At 46.4% G+C, this 21,255-nt stretch overlaps 1 long non-coding RNA gene across 4 annotated transcripts in view; it reads left to right on the top strand.

Moving 5' to 3' along the window:
• LOC113948164 overlaps positions 1-21,255 on the top strand; it is a 136,911-nt gene that overhangs the window by 113,079 nt on the left and 2,577 nt on the right. For 3 of the 4 annotated variants that reach the window (XR_003528024.1, XR_003528022.1, XR_003528023.1), the window contains exon 5: positions 16,122-16,786. This is a non-coding gene — a long non-coding RNA (uncharacterized LOC113948164). Of the gene's footprint in view, positions 1-11,032; positions 11,233-16,121; positions 16,787-21,255 lie in introns of all 4 variants that reach the window. The other variant, XR_003528025.1, reaches the window with a different exon arrangement.

Below are 21,255 nucleotides of genomic sequence, written 5' to 3'. Positions count from 1 at the left end.
GCCAGAGGTAACCCTGAGCAGTGCTGGGGGTACAGTGTGAAACTGCCCCAGCAGCGAGTCCCCAGTACAGGAAGAGTATGGACCTGTTTTGGCAAGTCCAGAGGAGGCCACAAAGATGATCAGAGGTCTGGAGCACCTCACCTGTGAGGAAATGCTGAGAGAGCTGAGATTGTTCAGCCTGGAGAAGAGAAGGCTCTGGGAAAACCTTAGAACAGCTAAAGTGGCTACAGGAGATTTGTAGAGGGACTTTTGACAAGGACATGGGACAAAGGGGAATGGCTTTATACTGAAAGAGGATAGATTTAGTTTGGACATGAGGAAGAAAGTTTTTACGATGAGAGTGGTGAGATGCTGGCACAGCAACCTGGTCTAGTGGAAACTGTCCCTGCCCATTGCAGTTGATTTGGACAAGATGATCCTTAAAGGATGCTTCCAGCCCAAACCATTCTGTGATTCTACAAAATGCTGTCCTAGCCATGACAAAAGCTTTTATTTTCCAGTCTTCCAGGTAGGAGAATATACAGGTGGCCTCACCTCAGGATTTACGCTTGGGTGTGGAGGTCTTGGGGTTTGGTGGGTCTGTGTTGGTCCCCATGGACATCCCCTCGTGCCTACTCCCCACTTGCAGGCAATCCAACAGAAGCATTTTGCCCACCCTGGAATCTTCTTGCCCACAAGACCTCACAGCCAGGCTGCAAGGACAGCGCATGGGCTCCTCTCTGCTGGCATGAGCCTTCATGACAGCCTGTGTGAAACACTTCGGTGGCTCTGAGATGTCAGGGCAGGGTGATTCATACATGGGGTTTTCTCTGCCTTTCTAGTATGTGAAGCTGGGGAGGTGTTTGGAGTTTTCTCCCCTCTCCGCCCCCACACCCCAGCTCCCCCTCTGAAATCTCCATAAGACAGCCATGTGATGACTCAGCCCCCTTGGGAGACCCTTGGGGTATTTCCCCCACCTCCTCAACAGCGATTTCTCTCGTGAGAAAGTCTCTAGGTCTTGGCCTTGGCTCCTGTGGCTCACCGGAGTTTTCCAAGGCACAGGCAGGCAGCAACACAAAGGCCAGAAAAGTGTGCAAAACAGCCAGTGTGGTCTTTCAGGGTTACTTTCATCAAGTGTGTTTGAACGAAGGTGTCTTTGTCTTTTTCTGTCATTAATTTCACCACTAAATTATTTGCAATTTAGTTGTTGAGCTTTAGTCAAAACAGAGGTAGGTGAGGAAAGATCCCTCGTGTTCAGGATCATTTTACACCTGGTTCATGGATGAGTTGGGGTTTCCCTGCTGTTCAGGATGTTACAGAAACCAACTCCAAGCAGCTCTTTCCCTAGCACTGAGTTCTCACTTGGACCTGCGCTCACTGCCAAGCAAGGAAGTGATGAGCATAAACCCCCAAACTGTAAATTTGAGTCCCTGTCCCAAAAACCATGTCAAGGTACAGCCTCTGCCACATGTGTTTGCTGAAGTGTCCACCAGCAGGAAGGGTCACATTATGGTTGGTTTAGTGGTACTTCGGTCATACTCTGTGTGGACTCTAATAGTTGCCTTGCTTCTCCTGGTGTGCATGTTTCATCTGATGAGCCCCAAGCCACCTCTCCCTCTGCCATTTTAGGTGCCGACAGAATACCATCCCATTCATTTTATTTCTTTGATAACATGTTTTGATAGTTCTTTTTTTCCCTCTTGTTTTCTTCACAGATTTATCTGGAAAGTATGACTGGCAGGAGCAGCTTACTCACCATTAGATAAGTATTACAAATGACTCATGCAGTATTGATAGCTGTGCAGCTGAGAGGAATATACTGTTTTATAACAACTGTTGTGTGATACCAAGAGCCAGGAACCCTAATTTCACCATCCATGCATTTCCATTAACGTGCTTTGGGTCTCTGGCACCTTTTGTCCTTTTCCTTTTGTCCATACAAAGGGTTCACAGAAGAGGTTTTGCTTCCCTCAGTGGGGGTACAAGGTATGGGGCAGCTCATGTAATTTCAAGTTGTCACCTTGAAATGAAAGCTAGTGTTGAAAGGCTGCATCTTCGTAGCTGTTCTCCAGGACCTGAAATTTTTGTCTTTTTAATAGATACCATTAGTGGCTTTCCTTGATTCTTTGGGGTTTTTTTGTTGTTTGTTTTTTGTTTGTTTTTTTTTCCAGAGCCATTACACTCCTTCTTCAGCACGACAAATCAGAAGGTGCAGAAACAGGTAAGGCAACTGCTCTTGCAGCATGTTACTTTTGAGTCATTAGGGCAAAATTTTGGCTGCAATAAACTGAAAAAAAAAAATTGACTCAATGGCAAGTGAGAGTTGTACCCAATGTGCTCAGCTCCATGAGAACCTGTGGAATTACTACATTCAGGGATGAATTTGCAGGCTACCTGAGAGTGTGCACCTGAGCCTTCCTCTGCTTCCAAAACCACTGGCCTTGAGGCTGTGTGAACAATAGGTGATGAGATTTAAGAAGTGATGAGCAACAGGAAGGAACTTGCCCTTGGGAGAGATGCAAAAGGAGCTGTGAAGGTGGGAAATACCTACTGGAGGGCAGGAGCTGTTGGGGACGTGTTAACCCACATGGGATGGCTGGGGACTGAAGTGGCTTTAGCTTAGTGGGATGCAAAGGGCCATACAGCAATGAGAAAAATTCAGAGTTAAAAGTTACTGTGAGGTGATGTGACACTGTAGTAGGTTGCACAGAGAAGTTGTGGATGCCCCATCCCTGGAAGTGTTCAAGGACAGGCTGGTCAGAGCTCTGAGCAACCTGATTTAGTGAGAGATGGCCCATAGCAGGGGGGTTGGACTAGATGATACTTAAAGATTCCGTACAACCCGAACTATTCTGTGGTTCTATGATTTTGATGATTTGCTGTGCTCACTGGAGTTTCTGTTCTTCGGGGTGTTGTTCTTTTATTTTGGAGTAAAGAGCTGTGTCCTGCTCATGCTATAAAATAAAAAACAATTACATTGCATCTGGCTCCAGCAGAAGCCCCTGCATGATGACTTATAACATGGGCTCAACTAGGCCCCTGCCTCATAGAATAGAAAATGCCTGTCAGGCTTCCTCCATTTAGACTCTGCATCAGATATTCACATACCATAAACTTATCTCAGGATTAAATTTTTCTGAGTGATAATCTGGTGTTGCTCTTGGGAAAAAGGATGAGGGTTTGGCTTTTGGGCTTTCGTGCAACATCAGCCCGTAAATGCAAGGATCGGGGCATCAGGAATTTTACCAGTGTGTTCTTCCACTTTAAGCATATCCTCCTACAGAGACATGCCTAAAAAAAGCCCCAAATTCTGATGAATGCTCTTAACCATCACTCAGTGGAAATATTTTTGGGGTAGAGAAATGAGAATACCATCCCCTGCCCTGCTCACCTTGCATCATTGGGGTCAGGATAGCAGCTCAGAGGCAGGATCTGTGCTTCCCCGGGGGTGGCCTCAGCTATACATATTCAAATTGATCACCCAGGCATGTCACCTCACTGCCACACAGGGCTGAGAGAGGCACAGGGGCTTTCCAGACCTGCAGGCCATTATTAGTAAGAGGGTTTGCCGTGGTGTGTCTTTGGGTTCAAGCTGTGAACTGCCAGTGGGCTCTAAAAACTGCTGCTGAGCCTTGTTAATAGTGTTACAAAAAGTTTCCGAGAAGCATAATAACTTCCCTAAATATATATATTTAACGTCTAAAGATACTTGGGCGTGTGTTTATGCTGAAAGTTTGCTGACCCCAGTAGAGGGAATTTGTACTCTTTCAGAGAGCTCAGGCAGGTAGTGGATAAAGATAAGGAGGGAGTTGTTGGGATTTTGCTTCTCTGACCATTTGGGATGGTGGATTTTGGGTCATGCTTGTGGGTTTGGTGAGTAGGTAGAACAATTTAGAGCAACGTGAGTGGCCTTTATGGTAACTTCAAGATTGCGCCAGTTGAGCAACTAGATCAGGGGATTACAGATCCCAGGGCACCTGAAGTCCAAATAGGTTTTTTAATCACACAGGTCACTTTAAAAGAGATAATTAAGTTCCTGTGTTCCTCAGTAGTGCCTACAAAAGTTCCTGTGAATGGCTCATGAAGCACTTGCAGTCTATAACTTTTACCAGAGGTAAATGTGCTATTAGGTGGAAATTAGCTGTCCATGTGGCATTTTCTGTCTTGGAGTCTCAGGGTGTTTTACCGAGATGTGTTAATGCAGTTGTGCTGAATGTACAACTCATCGGCATGCTCTGATAACCATCCTCATGTGAAATGAATGCTGATGGAGCTCTTTGAGACATCGCTGCTCCCGGTTCCCACCTGCCCTGTTACCAAAAGCTGCTCCCCACAGAGGCAGGGCTGTAGGATGGGCTGCATGTGGAGCTGTGCGTTATTCATTGCTCTGTACGAGCACAAAACCATCTGTGCTTACTGGAAGAGCTGGCATGCAAGGTGGGGAAGCCAAAATGTGACATATCTATTCTGCCTTCCCTTACTAGAGGGGTGGATAATTAAAGCATGGAAATGCACTGAGGTGGGGGCAGTCACATTTCAAGTGCTGAAGTTGGGCTTTGAGAGCAGTTTTGCCCTCTGGAAGTCTCTATTTCTTTACATTTGGCTAGTTGGCAAGGTGGGAGTCATCGTATGGCAACCCCCCATGTAGGTCAGTGTGCAGCTTTTGTTTTATGCTGTAGGCGGGGGAGATCTAGTCAGCATTGTCCATAGGGTGTCAGGTGTGATGGATCTGATGAATGAGTTGAATTGCACCTTCATCTTCCCTGGCTATATGGCAGATTCTTCACCGACTGCAAAAACATCCTGTGCCGACTTGCTCGGATGCAGATGCCAACACTACAAACACCTTTCCTTGATTAGATGTGGCGTGTCCCCAGCCATCTCTCTTAGACTAGGTACAAATCCTTTGGATGGCTAGAGGGTGAGTGAGATGAATTCTACACCTGCTGTAGCAATGCTCGTGCCCCAGGCTGTGGTGGGTTGTTTGGAGGGAGAAGGGAGTGTTAAAGTAAGTTTAGTGAGCCCTTCTTGCAACAAGACCTACTTTCCATCCATTTCTGAAGAACACAGTGTTCAGGTCAAGGCCAGCTTAGAGAAGGGAAAATTCCTGTAGGACATTGGGACTTTGGCAGTGGCTGTGTCACCATGGACTGTGCACCCACTGCAGCTGTGATCCATGGATGTGATGGGGAGGCTAAGGTAGGACAGGGCACAAGAACCACGTGGGAGCTTTTCAGGAATAATGTTTCTTGAGGCAGTATGGGGAAGGTTGGAAGTAAATACTGTCCTTTTCCCAAAGATTTAATTAATTTTGTGGCAAAAGTTGCTTTGTGTCTTGGGTCAATGGTTTCATAATTTTAACACTTGCCATTTTGATACGGGTTCTTAAGTTACACAGAAGAAATCTCCAGGTGTTTGACCATGTCTGGGCAAATTGTGCTGGGCAAGTGTCACAAGATGCTTTGATGAAACTGTAGTTGTCTATCATGGATAGGATAATCGTGGCCATATAAGTAGCAGACATCGAAATGGATTTTCAACAGCCTCACCTTTGTGTGATGGCTTTAGGGGAAAACCTTGCAACTGATGGGAAACCAACAGAGGAATATTTGACATTTCAGTCAAAATGACAGGCTCAAAGTCTGCCCTGACATCTCACTCCGACACATCTCATCCTCCAGGCACCAGGCCAACCATGAGAACCCCATTGTCACTTTTACTCCCTCTCCTTATGGACTCTCCAGGAGGTTGCTGTGCTGTTATCAGTGAGTCATAGAAATGTTTGTTACCTGACGTCTATCACCATGAGGGGGCCTTGTGAACTGCAGGGCAGTCATCACAATGACTGTGGTGTTAGTAGGGAGAGGGTGTTGTGAGGTTTCATCTTGGCTGATCAATTTGGTGTGTTTTCACCAAGGGCAAGGAAACCAACTCGTCTGCTCATGTTTCCCATGCCCTTCTGGGTTTGCCAAACAAGACATTACAGCATCGGGCTGTGATGGGAACATCCATGTGTGAATGGGATGGAAGCGTCAGTCTCTGCAGTGCCTCCATCTTGGTACTGACAGTGAACAAGGAGGAGTTTTGTTGACTGCTGGTATTGTGGGCACTGTGTTCAAGAGGGATGTTTGCTGATTTTCTTTGCCTGGAAGTATGTGAAGGTGTCTGGGTCCTTCTGCGGTGTTAACATTTGAAGGCAGGCTGAGAGAGTTGGGGTTGCTCAGCCTAAGGGTGAGAAGGCTCCAAGGAAAGCAGAGGAAAGGAAAAGGCCTCCTTATTGTGGCCTTTGAATATCTAAAAAATGGATTATAAGAAAGAAGGGAACAGCCTGTCATGGCAGGATGGGGAGCAACAGTTTTAAACTGAAAGGGAGCAGGTTTAGACTGGACATAAGAGGAAAATTTTTTATAATGAGGGTGGTGAGACAATGGAACAGGTTGATCAGAGAAGTTGTGGATGCTCCATCCCTGGAAGTGTTCAAGGTCAGTTTGGACGAGGCTTTGAACTACCTGATCTAGTGGAAGATGCCCATGGCCATGAGAGATGGGTTGGACTGGGTGGTCTTGGAAGGTCACTTCCAGCCCAAACCATTCTGTGATTGTATGATCTTAATTTTGCTAAATTTCCTGATGAAGGGAGGAGGGGGAGGGGAGGCAGTGGGACTGCTGGCTGTGGGAATCTCTTCTGTGTTAGCATCCCTGTAAGCCCTGCTGCTTCAGTCATCCTTTCCTGGGAATCACAGAATATTCTGACTTTGAAGGGGCCCACAAGGATCATAGAGTCAAACTCTTAGGTGCTCAGGGCTGGAGAGATTTGGAGTTGCTTTCTCATTAACTCCAGTTGTGTCTGAGTTGAGAAGCTGCCAAAGGAGGAAGCAACTAAAGTAAGGCACAAAACCCAACCTCTTGTTTTCCTGGGCTGCTGCCTCTGGAGGTCCACAGGCCATGTGATTGTGGGGAGTGTGAGCTGATGGGCACTTGTCGAGTGTTCTTGTGCTGGTGCACAGGGATGGTTGTGCCAGTGAGCTCTGGACATGTCTCTTTTCAGGTCCCAGCACCTTCTCCCTTTTAGATAGTCCTTGGTGCAGGTGTACAGGGGCTAACTCTACCACCTGCACTGGTTATGGTGGCAGCAGACTTCCCCCCTGCAAGGGGAGTTCTCCCTGGCTGCTGCAGAGCCTGAGCAGTTAGCTGCTACAGCCCAGCCCTGCTATTGCAGCAGATCTATAGATGTATCATGAACAAGGAGGAGGGGAAGCACCTGGACACACATCTGCAGTGGACCATGTCACACAACTGTCCCAAGTGGGCAGCAAGCCCAATCAGTTGGTGCATACATTGCCAGTGTCCTGCCCACATGGCCTTACCAGCCTGGCTACCTGTCCTAGGCAGTGTCAGCCTGGGCAGGAGGCTGGCGCTTGCTTGGTTGTGTCTTAAAGCCTTGATCACTCCTGATTGTTACCCCCCAGCCTCCCCAGCCTCATGTTTCTCTTTGCATTTGGAGTTGCAGCCTGAAAATACTCAAGCTAAACCCTGTGCCCCAACGGTTGCTCATCTGAAAGTGTGGAGCCAGCTCACAGCAGCTGCTAAAATAGCAGAACTGAAGTGGGAAATGAAAGGTGAGATGGTGATTAAGACCCGATTTCCTGTCGTGGCCACACAGGGCTCCCGCCAGCAATGGAGACATTGGCAGTGGTGGTATGAAATGTCCCAGCCTTCGGCCTTGGGCTGGCTGAATCACTCACAGGCTGCCCTGTGCTGCTCTGTTGTTTCAGTGCTTTGTAGATGTTGGTAAGAGTGCTAGGTTGGGCTCGGGGATGGTGAGGATCCTGTTTTTGGAAGTGGGGAGGATGGGGATTCCATGCGGGCCAGGCTGGTCCTGACTGAGTTGGGGTTGGAAGCAGCCATGGTAGGACCCAGACCAGCCCTGAGGCAGGCTGATGTTCATTGCTTTGTGTTGTCTGGAAGACCTGAGGGAGGGAACACTGGGAACGCTGGTCCACTCTGGATTTTTTCTCCTATCTTTGCCAATTTTCTTTGTTCTCACCATCTAGGACTGGGAGAGAAGAAGATACAAGAGAGAGAAATTGCTGCTGAAGGGGTGGTGAAGCTCCCTAGCTGATGCTTTTTGTTCCAAGGACACATGGGTTGTTCAGCTGTCCTCCATTTGGCCCTATGTGTACCTAGATGTTGTAAAAAAGCAAATACATTAGTTAGTCTTTTTGACCTTCCTTGCATCTGAAGTTCATTCAAGAGAAAACAGTTGAGTGCGAAGGAGATGCTGAGCTGATTGCTCTTCCTCTGAGGACACTGTCTCACTTACACTCACTTGCTATATGTTTGTGAGTACCAGAGGAAGCTTCTGGTTTCTTTCTAACCCTGGAAGTGCAAATCACTGCTCTCCTGTGTGTACTCCAACAGCTCCTAGGTCTGTGCTGTAGAGGTTAGAACCTGATGTGTTTCAGCAGTCCAGATCACATTACTGTAAACTGGATCCTTCCTGATTAGAGCAATAATGTGCAACACGGAGATGAGACTTTCTTACACCACCTCATCCTTTGAAGAAATCCAGTTGCAAAACCCGCTACAAAGAGACGTTTGCTCTGTACTTAGTGATTACCCTGTTCCTTTCTCTGTTTGATAAGTCAGAGCAGCTCCCATCATTCCCAGTGTTAAACCCACCAGAATCTCTCACTGCTCTTTGCTCTTCAAGAGACAGTTGCTACTTAATTGAGCAGTGCAAGGGACCACTGCTTGAAACTCAGTGTCATGTGGCTTTTGGTCTTTTTGGCTTCTCTTGGAGTCACCCACATCTCCTCCAAGGCTGCCTCTTCCACTGCGTTCATGCAGCACCTGGCACCACTGGCATGCCTGGGACAGGCTTCTGTCGTACGGAGGGCACGTAACTGCCCTGCTCATACCTGATCAGCGTGAAAGAAACGCAGAGAAATGTAAACGTACATGTAATGTGTGACAGAGCAAGTCAGCACGTGGGACTGACTCTGACAGACAGTGGTGGTGTTGGGGAGGTTGTGCTGTTTCACAGCAGTCAAAGTAATTGCCTTGAACTGGTACCCTCTACTCCCATCACACAGAGTCCAGGGTGTGTTGGACTCTGTTTGCAAAACCTGCAGGAAGATGGAAAAGGTCATTTTGTTTGGGGCAGGGGAGGAGGGAAAAGGTAACAAATCATGTGGGTTTGTTGCATTCCTTCAAGGAAAACAAAGCATCTCTGCAACAACTTGATGATCTTGGAGGTCTTTCTCAACCATAGTTGTTCTGTGATTTTGTGACAGGAGAGGAGCAGGGAAATAAAAACTGAGATAAAGAACAGATAAAAAAAGAGATAAGATAAAAAAGATAAAGATAAAAAATTGAGATAAAAGAAGAGATAAAAACTGACTTGCCCCTTAGCAACCCTCTCTTACATCTCTCCTCTCGTGGGTCTCTCACCACCAGCAGCAGGGAATAAAAAAGGCAAAGAAAAAAAAAAACTGCGAGATGGGTTTTGAATGGATGCCAAGTTTGATTTAATTAGATGTATTGAATTCGTTAACTCCCGAACGACGTGGCTGTCACGCGGCAGAAATGACGAGCTGCGAGTGGCAACGGCAGCACGGCACCAACCTGCCAAAAGGTTCAGCAAAGCAGAAGGATTGACCTACTTCCATCGGCTCTGCAGTGAGCACAGGCGAGTGCTCTCCACTCACTGTCACTGTGCTCCCTGAAGGGCTGCTCATCCCTCTGTGCAGAGGAGAACTCCCTGGGCTGGAGAGCTGCTGGGGAGCCCAGCATCGCCGGTCAGCTCCAACAGGACTCTGGGGCTGCATGAATGTCCGTGTGCCTCTGGGAGGCAGCTCACCCAAAGCAAGGGCTCCTGCTTTGTGTGCTGAATGCTTGCTTCTGGCTGACACTGATTTTCTGTTTCTCCCACCTATTGCACCCTTAAAAAGATACTACAGTATCCTCTGATAATGGGCCTAAATGCTTTTGCAGCTGAGAAGGGTGATAAAATCATTCATGCACACTGCCATGGCAACCTACAGCAATTGCTCCTCGCTCTTGCTGTGTGTGTGCTCTTTGGTGTGAGTGCAGATGTGTGGTTTTGGTTGAGACTTGCCTGGGAATTACCCAAATCTGGAAGATTTGTGTTTGGTTATGAGCTCTGAAACGATGTGGAGCCACTGAGCAGCTCCTTGTCTTGCCGACCACCCTCAGGGAGGAGCAGGTGGAGCAGGGCATGCTTCACCTTGCTGTGAGCCCTGGCAGTGCAAATTGCATCTCAAAAGAGTTGTCAGTGCTGGGGAGGAGGCTTCTGAAAAAGAAGTTTTTTTCCAAATGAATTGAATTCCATAGTGGTTATCAAGAGGAACTGCTGGGTGTCTGCTCCCAGCTCTACCATCATCTAAGATCAGTGTGCTGCCTCCTGACCAGGTAACATCTCAGCTAGAGAAGTCGAGCGACTGAGTGTCATTCTGATGTTCTGCCCTCGTACCAACCATGAGCTGAACTCCACTCATCTGTTTGACAGTTTTCTCCATCACTCATTAATGTCAGTGCAAAAATATGTCTTGTGAAATTGTGTCTCTTAAGTGGTGAAGAGAGAAGGTGGATTTCCCAAGCTGCCAGCCTGGCAGTGGTGGTCTTGTGATGTGGAATATTTGCCAAGACCTTTGGAGCTAGAAGACTCCAACAGAGATGTTTGTGAAGTGCACAAATGTAGAAGTGCTGCATGAAATCATGGTCTGGGTTGTGTTGAAGATCACCAAGTGACATGAAATGGAAGGGAAGCTTAGATACAGCATCAGTCTCCTCTGATTATTATCAATGTTAACCCCAGGTTGGTAACACCAGGCCTACCACGCAGATCCTCATGGTAGTCAGCCAGCATGGTGGGAAACTTGCTATTTCAGTGGGGAAATGAGACAAAACAGTATTGGGGAACTTGTCCGAGGTCATGCAGAGAAGATGACTGGGATGTTGTTTCCCACCACCTAAGCTCTGGCCTTTTCCTCTTCCTGCCTCGAGTGTGGTTTCCTCTCCTGACCCTACAGCATCCCTCAACCAGAGCAGAGAAGGATTGCTTGAATGGGGAGGTGAAAGAAGAAATGTTACTTCACTGAGCTATGTCAAGAAATTATATGGGAAGAAGAATCACAGGACAGATGGAAGGAGCCCAGCTGTCTTCTTCTACAGGGAAGACATCTCTTTGTAGCATTGAGACTGTCTTCAGGATTCATGATTTAGCTTTCAGGTTAGTTGTTGATCGTTAGGATGTTTTCATTTTGACTTCATCTGTTGACAAGGCAGTAAGAGCCCTGCAAGGATGTGTATCTCTCCATCAGGTATGACTAATTGTATTGGGACAGCCACGAGCACGATAACACTTCTGTTTTCCTCCAGAACAGCTCCATTACAGACTGCCTGGTAGCTGAGCTTCAGCAAGTGTTTTGCAGGAGTTTTGCTGATTGTGCAGCCCAGATAACCTGTGAGAGAGCAAACATGGAAAGTGTTGAATTCAGCTCAAAAAACAGAAAGCAGACTTGTTTCGCTGCTTGTCTGAACTGAGCTTTTAGCGGCATGTTGTCAGTGCTTTTCAGGAAACTCATCTCGTCTGGGATGCGTCATCTGGCAATGAAGTACTCCCATTTAGGGACAGCCACCAGGAGTTGTGCAAAGGCCAGGGCTCATGGCTAGGCACTGATGTTTTTGCAGTTTAGTGTGGTTTTGCTTTCCCCATCTCCTTGGAGAGCAAAACTCAGTCCGTGCAAAACAGATTCATTTTTAAACAAGATTTCTCTTAATCAAAAAACAGTCTCCAAAAAAGCCAGTGCACAGCAGAAGCTAGTGAGCACTTTCTCTAGATGTTCACTGCTGTTGATCCTTCTTTCTGTAGGAACCCAGGAGTTTTGGTGCAGCCTAAGGGCTGAGTTTAAACTTCTTGTTGTTAAACTAGTTGCCCCCTGCTCCTCAGGGTAATATCTGTGTGTATGCATGAAAGCCACACTTACATTCCCGAAGAAGTGTGTTGGCACAGATGAGCCTTTGACCTCAATATATCAGCTCAGTGGTCAACAGCCTTATGCAGAAAGAGCTTAAGTGTGCAACTCTTCCACTTGGCGAGTTTAATCTTTGTATGGATTACAGCAGAAAGTTCTCTACAAGAGGCTATGCAGGTTTAAAGCTGTGCTTGCCTTGTGATGAGATCATTGCTTGCTCCTCAAGGAGGTTTATGGTCATCTGCCCATGCAGATGGGCGGTCTGTCCAGCATAGGGAGGTAGCAGAGATTTTCTTGATTCTTCCTCTGCCACTTTTCCTGAGGAAGGAGGCTGGTTTTCCTGCCTGGAGCAAGGCACCCCTTCTGGTTTGGGAGGGCAAGACTACTTCCATCATGATGCCATCGTGGGGCCGTAGTTTCTAGCCGGGTGTTAGATGAATTAGTTAGCAGGTCAGTAGTAGAAGGATGATGCACCAGGAGGTAGTCAGTCAGTGTGGACATTCTGAGGGCATTGACTTCTCGCGGCAAATTCACCGAAGGACCATTTCAATCTCCTTCTCTCCTTGCTATATTGACTTTGTTGTTTGTTGTTGGAGGACAGGTGTTACCTAAGGGTATCTGAGCAACTGAATAGAGGGGACATGAACTCAGCAGCTGAGGACACTGAGGAGGAGAGTGTTCTCCTGAAAGTGCGAGAAAGCTCTGGATACTGACAGTGGGTGCATGGCATCGTGGCCTTATGGCTGTGATCTGCCCAGATGAGGCATCCCTTGCAGGGGCTAAACCATGTGTCTACAGCTCTTTTAAAATACGACTGCTGTCCCATGTCCCCTGTCAGCACTGAGCATGGTTCCCCTTGCTCCTGTTGGATGCCCTGTGGTGGGAAGAGGATGCATGCTGGCTGCCAGTTCAGGTCTAAAAACGATGTCTGTGCAAAGTCCGTCCTTGTCTGGACTCCAAGGGGCTGCAGTGCACAAGGCCTTCACACAGTTTTCTTAACAGGCTCCTTTTCACTTTTTCCAGGGACTTGCACTGTGCTTCGTTTCAGAGTGATCCAGTGAATTAACATATTGTTGCTGCTGCCTGGGTAATTGCATGCCCGGGGTCTGCTCTGCTCCAACACAGTCTTCCCAACTTCCCAGACAGAAAGCATCCTTCTCCTCTGGCAAACAAGGCTGCAAAGTATTACCCTAAGAACTAGCTCAAAGGATGGAGGAATGGGAGGGTGGAAGAGAAGAGGGAGGTTGTTTCTTAAGGCATATCTGGCTTCAAGAGCTCACCTATCAACAAGTAGGAGATGGCTTTTTTTAATCTTTATTTCTGTACCAAGGTACTAATTCTGACTGAACCTGTGGTTTCTCTTGCTGATTTGTGCAGACATTGGTATGGGTGCAGTTACAGAAATTTAGTTTAGCACAAGTCACTACTGGGACTCAGAACTGCTTGAAATTAGCTGTCCTGGATCACACAGGAATTTCATCAGAATTTGAAACTGAGTGATCTGATACCTTCTTCTGTACTGAAAATAAAACCCTATGAATAGGAAGGTGTAAAAATGCTTGCTGGTATCACTTCCAGGTCTAAAAAACCTCACATGTGGATAAACCCTTAGAGCCCCATAAGACCCCATGAGACTAGATCACATCTCAAAACACATTGGTGAGCATATTGTCAAAGCTGGCAGGTTTCTTAATGCAGATGCAAGTTTGCATTTATGAAAGATGATATTTGGTCGGGACTGACTTCTGGTGGGGAGCTGACTTCCCTTAGGCAATGGTTTCCAGAAAGAAATATGGTTATGTGCACTATGAAGAGGGCAGCTTTACCTCCTAGCTTGGCTTGGCTATCAAGCAGAGACATGAAGAGGACAGGGAGCAAGCATCAAGACTCTGGGATAGAGGGAAGGCAGTTACTCTGCAGCTCTGCCACTGACCTCCTGGGTGACCTGGGGTGAGGAGATGAATCTCTCCTTTTCCACCTCCTCCTCTCCTGCCCACCAAGTGCATGTGATAGTTGCCTTGTGATTTGTATGGATCTATTTGAGAAGACAGAGCTCAGTACTGCTGCCTGTAAGATCTCTTCCCATTTCGGTTGTGGCATTTCCTGTCTTTTAGCCATATAAGTTATTTTGACTGGAAAAAAGACATTGCTCCAACACCCTTTATGACACAAGCAATGGAGAGGAGGGGACAGCTGTGCTGACAGTGTAGTTTGTTCATCCTGCACCAGAGCATCGCAGTTTGTGGGGCAGTGAAGGTTTCTTGAGGCCTCTCCATCCTGTGAAATAGAAGGTGCAGCCTGTGCATTATGGAGAGCCGTTTTGTGGCATGCTGTACATGGGCCTTAAGCAGTCCTGCTTGTTCAAAAAATATGTGCGTGCATAGGAGAGGGAGGTGGTCCTGTGTGTGCTGCAGATGGATGATGGGGAAAGATTCCTTGGCCAAACTGAGATGAACAGCTGCATGCAGATCACTGTGAGACTGCATGCAAGAGTGGGGTTTGTTGTGTCCTGAGGGGAATATAAGGTGTGGTGTCAGCAGTGCCATCTGGGCCTTCACAGTCTTGGGATATGGTTGTTTCTCCAAGTCTTTCATTTGGATGATATCGCGGTCCTCAAGCACTGATTCCCACCCTTTCCTCCAAAGCCTTTGCACTGGTGGCAGTTAGAAGATGGCCTGTAGGATAATGTAGGCTGAAAGGGATCTTGGGTGGGTCAGCTGTGAGATCAGACCAGGTTGCTCATGACTTTATTTGGTCAAGTCCTGCTTTATGTGAACCTGGCTCTGTGTTCTCAGTAACTTCCCTGCAGCTGCTAGGGCTGCTGCTGGATTCCTCAAAGCCATCTCTTGCCCTGGCTAAGCAAGCCCAGCTCCCACACCCTCTTCTCTTCAGCCAAGTCCACCAGTCCCTGGCCATCCTAGTGTTCCTTCACTGCACTTGCTCTAGTTTGTCAGTGTGTTTATTGTGCATGTTTCTTGCACCAAAACTAGGTGCGGTATCTAGATACAGTCAGGTGAGTACTGAGATCTCCTGCCTGTGCTTCTGCTTCTTCAGCCCAGCATGCTGTTGGTCTTTGCTGCGGTTTCTTTACTAAGGTCCCAGTTGGCCTGTAGTCCCAACAACTCCCATCCCAGCCCTCGAGCAGCAGCAGAGCTGCTTGGCTGGGACACTGGGCTGGGCCTAGATGATCACTTAAATAGGACCTGTAACTGTGCTGGGAAAGCCTGAGGGAAAAGGAACATGGAGGAGTCCTGGAGTGGCAAAGACCTGCTGTTCTCCCTGCTAGTGATGTAGGCTTCCACAGGAAGAGGGACAGAGCCCAGACAGATGAGGCGATGACCTGAGTTCTGCAGAAAAAAGCCAAGAGGTGTATTGTTATAACTACCATCGTCTCACTTACTCATCTGTAAAGCAAGATTTTACTTGCCATTGTGCTTCCCGTGGGGCTGTGACTGTTGATGGCCACAGATAGCTGAGGTCCTGCAATACCAGTGCAAAGGGTTGTGGAACAAATCTTACTTTTTGGTCTCCCTGCTGGGGTTGAAGCACGTCTCCTGGTAGCCATGTGCAGAGGAATAGTATGTATCTATGTTTGTGTACCATACTGAAACAAAATGCTGCAATTTCATGCTGTGCTGCCAAGTTAGTTTGTGTTTCAGAGCAGCAACCTATCTTAAGAACCAAGAGCCTTGGGAAAAGATCTATTTTTTATACTGTACTAATTTAAAAAATGCTGGGGTTTTTTTAGTGCATCAAGGTAGTAATAAAAGACAAAAAGGAGAAAGAAAAGACAGAAAGACCTGTACAATCGTTTTAAAGGTTTTCTGCTTTTCTGTTCATGTTCTTTTCAGGAAATGAAACTGACTGTATATGGATAGGAATAAAACCACATATCACAAGCCACTGTTGAGTTCACGAAGTGACCACATTGAAAAAGTAGTGAAAAATGTGTTCTTACTAGAGCCTTCCCAGCCTGTAGGAGTCTTGGCTGTGGCCTGTGATTGTAGTAGGGTGAAGATTTGCATTTTCTAGTTGGCGGTTTTCCTTTTTACTCTTCCACTTCCTGTAAGTTAATTTGGTGCTGTGTTAATTGTGAATCTGGAATGCAAATCAACTCACCTGCATGTTTTTCTTTTACTTTCAGATTTTCTAACTATGGAAGCTCTCCTGAGGAGCTGCATCACACACTGCTGCCCCTGGGATGGGATGCAGAGCAGGGAGTGAAGAGGAGCTGCAATGTGCCACTGCAAGTTGCTTTCTTGAGGAGAGAGGCTTTCTGGCATGTCATACAGTGCCAAAAGCCATTTTACTCTTGACAGTAAAAATCCTTATCCTTCTTGGGTTTTTTTTTCCAGGACAGATGATATTTCCTGTTAGAGATGCTTTGTATGCAAATCAAAGCAGTACAAGAAAAAAAGTCCTGTAAGCAATCACACTGATAAACTCAACCCACTGGGGAATTCCTGCTTATCATTTATCTTTTCTTTTTTCAGTTCTGTACAAGATACTTCTTTGCCTGTGCTTTCTTATGGTCTTTAAAGTTTGTCCTGCCAGACCTCTTACTCATGAACTACAGTGCTACTTGCATTTTGCAGGGCTCCATGTCAATCTGAACAAACAAAAGGCAGTAAATGCTGGAGGTTGGTGTTAACGGTCCCTGTGTTTTATCTTTGCCCTGGATTGCTCTAGTGCTTTCTGAAGTTTAAGCTAGGCATGAACCTCACACTGCAGATTGCCATGTGCCTATAGTGATGGTCTACCTGGGAAGCCCAGAAACTTTCAGAAAGCTCAGGAAAGGAATGAGGAGAGGTAAAAAGCAAAAAGAAGCCAGAAAAAGTTGATCTAGTAACTTACACAGGAGCAGGATTTGACCCTCCTGAGGCACCTCAAGAGGTGCTGTGCACAGCACTACACTAATGCTGTGGCATGAGTTGGTCACTTCCTCACTTAGCAAAGCAAATTCACATAGAATCACAGACTGGTTTGGGTTGGAAGGGACCTTAAAGATCATCTAGTTCAACCCCTCTGCCATGGGCAGGGACAGCTTCCAATGGACTGGGTTGCTCAGAGTCCCTTCCAAACTGGCCTTGAATCCAGGGATGGGGAATCCACAACTTCTCTGGGCATTTGCCCAGTAGGTATCCCTATAAGTGCAAGGGGCTCATCAAAGCCTTACTCACACCAGGCTCCCATCCTGCTGCCAGCTACAGAATTGCACTGTTGCTACAACAAGTTGTGAGGGTGAAAAAAAGACTCGGAGAAAGAGCGCGAGAAGAGGACGTGTCAGAGAGCTGCAAAACTTTGTTGCCAGAGAACATTCTCATGTGTGTCCAGAGATAGCCACTGCAGCCTGGGTGTTGTTGAATCACACTGTGGTTGCTCTGGCCTTTCTGTGGTCACAGTGATAATCATTGTGTGTGGTGTTGGGTTTTATTATTTGGGTTTTTTCTTAAAAGTAAAATCAGCAGTCAAATTGGCATTGGTAAGGCAGCAAGCCTGGTGAAGCTTTTATCTACCCTGAACCTGGGGATGAAGGAGGGGAGGAAAATGGCTTGACCATTTTGTCAGCTGTGCATGTAACGGTCCCAGAGTTCGATGCGAAGGGCACAACAGTCAGATACCCAAACCCGTCTGGGCTCTGGCTGATAAGTCACATTTCAAAGTGAAAGGCAATCCTAAAGGGGCTCTGCTGAGTGGCTGAAGCCTCCCATGCTAAGTCTCCTTTAAAAGGGGATTTCATAAGGAGTAATATGAACAGAAATGGCTCTTTTGTGGTTTTACACATTCCAGGCATGCCAGGACTGTTCCTGTCAAGGATGGGCAGTCTCTGGGGCTTTGGGTTCTTTTTTTTTTTTTTCCCCAAAATATTTGCCACAAACTAGCAGCTGAAATGGTGAAAAATAAATGAGAGTTGCAAAATCATTACAGTAGCAGTAATGGAAACTGTGAGGCTTATCCTTAAACTGGCTGTGGGGTTTCAGTCCATATTCTGTGCTGCTGCACTATGAGGATCACTACTTTTGCCACCTATGACCACTTCAGAATGGATGATTTGAAAGCAGAGCTTTAACTGTTGGTTACCCAGAACCTCAAAGAACAGTGCTTTAGGCTTTTTTCAGAAGCAATGCCTTTTCTGCTGAACAGTTAAGCATGAATTCCTTCAGAGTTAGTGCCGTTACGTGACCATACAGCATCTTACATTATGACAGCATTGATTTCTGCAGATCTGTGGGTACAGAAACAGGTTAAATCCATTCCTGCTTCAGATGAGCTTTCGTTTCACGCGGGTTGTGCCAGTTTGGATTGCACCTGTACACCACAACTCAGGATGTTAATTGATGTGAGAGCTTCCACACACAAGATGCTGGTGCCTTAAACCTTAAAGAAGAGCACCTTAACTCTGCCTTGAAACAGTCTGAAATTTCACATACAATAAAGCACTAGATGGTGTGTGTAGACCTGGCCTGTTAGAAGAGTGCCTAGTTCATAAGCCTACATGTGCTGTTCTTCTCCCATTGGGTGCTGCTCCTGTTGCCATAGTCCTGTGTCCTGTGTAGGCATCAGGAGCTCATGGATGGCTGAGAAAGCCATGACCAGAGGTGTTACTGCTATCACCTCACTAGAATGGGTGCCACAAAGAGTATGGCTGTAACAGTGTGTAATTAAATGTGGGCCTCAGGCCCCTGAGACACCGTACACAAACACTCAGTGCATTTATCATCATCACATGCTGACCACAGCCAGCTCAGCACCTCCACGAGCTGGAGCTGCACCTTTACCTTCTCTGCAGGTGAGACTAATCCCTCCAGGGGGGAGCAGAAAATGGAGCCAGACTCATCCCAGCAGAGTCTGAACCATGGAACTGTAGATAGACATTCTGAGAATTTGCTTTCCAGCCTGAGTTTGGCCATAGCACAAATGCAGGCAGAAAGTAAGAAAGCATCTCTTTGAAAGTGGCAATAAAAGAGACCCTGTTGGAATGAACCTTCTGTTCTGATTTTATTAAGGGTGAATATGGTTACTTAGTGGTGAACAGGAATGGAAGTGGCTTTAGGACATGGTACCTGAAGCCCCCTCCCATCCTCCAACACAGGCTGATGTCTCAAGAAGGCTGAGAGGTCTCAAGGCTGTCACCTGGGCTGTTATAGCTCTATGGGTGGAGGAACTTTAATCATCATTTGTCATCAAATGCACTTAACAAGATACAAGGAAGAAGAGCTTGTATTAAGTCAGTGCTCAACATAAATATTTGTCATCTTAGAGGAGTGTGGTCCTGTAGCCTTTTGGACTTCTTCCATTTTGGGTTTGTTTCCTTAAAAAAGGAAAGAAAAAAAAACACAAAAAGAGTTTTCTTTACCCCATCAGTGCTACCAGCCACAGAAATTTGGAAACAAAACGTCAGAGTGGGTATTCAGCAGTGAGCTGTCTTTTCAGTGGCCAATCTCTCAAGGATTGGTTTTGAAGTTGATTTTGTTCTGTCCACTCAAGGTCTCTGCTGTGGGAATATTTATTGCTGTGAAACTGTAGCAGGCTTTGTAAGTGTCAGTTACTTTTGTAACCAAACATACGTGCTTTCCTTACCAGTCACACAGATAAGTGTGCATTTGGAATTTTTTTGTTTGTTTTGAACCAAAATAACTTTTACACTGTGTCATCTGGAGTGGGAAAATGGGTGGACCTTGAGATGCATTTTAATGTAGATTTCATCCATTTAATCACAGCAGAAGGCTACACAGAGATGCTCTGTTATCCTTCTCTTTCCATGTACATTGTTGATGTTTTGTGCCTCAGAACCTCTGTTTTCTCTCTTTTTGATGGTTTGAGAGTTTTGATAGAGAGGACAAAAATGCTTAAAAATTGTAATGGCCTTAGGAAGGCTACAACAAGTTATGTGGTGGTGAAGAGATGCAGGCAACCTGTCGAAGAGCCAGTTTTTGACAGCATGGGAAGTGGTTAGCACCTCATTGGACATCCTCACATCAAAGCTGGACAGTGGGCTGGTTGAGATACTCTGCTTGAACCGCAAATGGCTGGGATTCAGGCAGAAATCACTGCATGAAATTCTGTGGTCTTTATTAGTCAGGAGGTCAGACAAAATAATTTTGCTGGTTTCTCTTGGCTTTTAGAATTTATGAATCACATAGTCACGGTGTTTTGGTTTTTAGGTTTTTTTTTGTTTGTTTGTTTTGTTTTTTAATTTTCCATGAAAAGTTTGCCTTGGTAGCATGCAGACAACAAAACCCATCTGTTCTCTCATCCTTTCATCATGTGGTGTTGCTTCCAAATTGTTCCAGAAGGAGGATGAAATTGGGCTTGTTATTTAAATTTCAGTATGGGTGGCCAAAGCAACTCTACCTTGATTATTATGGGCCTTCCATGACCACAGGAATGAATGATGCCTAATGCCAGCCCTGATTTAACAAACATCTGAGGACCGGCTCATAACTGCAGCATAACCCATGGGAATTGTGCCCCATGGGATCCTACAGCAAGGCAAAGACAGAAAAAAGCTCAGTTTGGGAAATCACAGAGAAATGCAATAACTGGGGGAAAGAAGACGAAAGTCATGTGACAGAAACATAAGGAAAATAAAAATAATGTGAAATAATGTCACTTTCTTGCCCAGTATGCAGAATTAAAATGCAGGCACAAGCAGAGAGCACTGAAACAGAGTAGGTTTAAATTAGAAACTAGGTACTAGGAAGAAATTCTTTGCTGTGAGGGTGGTGAGGTTGCCCAGAAAGGTTGTGGATACCCCATCCCTGGAAGTGTTCAAAGCCAGGTTCGATGGGGCCCTGAGCAGCTTGGTCTAGTGAAAGGTGTCCCTGCCCATGGCATGGGATTTAGAACCAGATGATCTTTAAGGTCCCTTCCAACCCAAACCATTTTATAATTCTATGGCTTACCACCTGCAGCCCTTTCCTCCCTGCCAGATGGGGCTGGTGACTTGGTCCCACCTGGCACTGGGAGATTTAGCAGTTCAGTGACATCCCAAGTTTGACTTATCTTTGCAGTAGCTTGGACCCACTTTCCATTGTAAGAAAGAAACTCTTCCTGTCCTATAGCAAGACTTCTATCCAGACCTCAGCAGGACTTCAGTCAGATTTTCAGGGTTTCAAACTGGTCTAGATCAATAGGCCAATGTCCCATTTGTAGCAGAGCCCTGGTATGTGTGACAAGACAGTTTGATGCACTCAAGGTTTGCTGGCACTTTGCCAGGCATCATGGGATGACCTGTATCTGTAGGGCATAAACTCTCCTGATTTCTGTGTTGGGGG

This window comes from Corapipo altera, unplaced genomic scaffold, assembly GCF_003945725.1.
Source record: "Corapipo altera isolate COAL_440 unplaced genomic scaffold, ASM394572v1 51, whole genome shotgun sequence".
Taxonomy (NCBI): domain Eukaryota; kingdom Metazoa; phylum Chordata; class Aves; order Passeriformes; family Pipridae; genus Corapipo; species Corapipo altera.
This window is presented reverse-complemented; position numbering and strand designations above follow the sequence as displayed.